The sequence below is a fragment of the Phaethon lepturus genome, unplaced genomic scaffold (assembly GCF_000687285.1).
Source record: "Phaethon lepturus isolate BGI_N335 unplaced genomic scaffold, ASM68728v1 scaffold45853, whole genome shotgun sequence".
Lineage (NCBI taxonomy): Eukaryota > Metazoa > Chordata > Aves > Phaethontiformes > Phaethontidae > Phaethon > Phaethon lepturus.
In genome coordinates this window covers 2,659-3,211 of record NW_010529194.1, presented here as the reverse complement: position 1 = coordinate 3,211, position 553 = coordinate 2,659, and positions in this window count along the sequence as shown.

The window sequence follows — 553 nt, the reverse complement described above, 5'->3', positions numbered from 1 at the left end:
GCCGCCGGCCCCGGGCCAGCGGACCAGAGAGCTGCACTGTGCCAGCAGCTTTGGCTCCTGGGAGAGGCGAGAGGCACCTCTTGGGACCCAAGTCCAGCCCCAAGGCACTCATGGCCCCAAGGGCTCAAAGCCCCCCAGCAGCTGAGCAGTCACAACCCTGCTCATCCCTGCATCCTCCCAAGGACCGTGGCTGCCAGAGACCCGGACCCCAGCAGCTGAGCAGTCACAACCCTGCTCATCCCTGCATCCTCCCAAGGACCGTGGCTGCCAGAGTCCCGGCCCCACAGGAGCCACAGCTCTGCCACGGCCCTGCAGCGCTTGGCAAACCCCTTACCCAGCTGAGGCTCCATGGCAGCACACACCCGCCCGAGCAAAGCAGCCTAAAACCCTGGGCCTGGGCAACCCCAGCTCCGCTCACAGCCCTCACTCACAGGCTCAGTTCACTTCCAGCTCATTTATCTATCTGATTAGCTCCCTAACTGCAGGGGCTGGTTAGCAGCTGCTAATTGCTCTGGTTCCCACCCTGGTGGGGGCAGGTGGCTGGGAAGCCAAG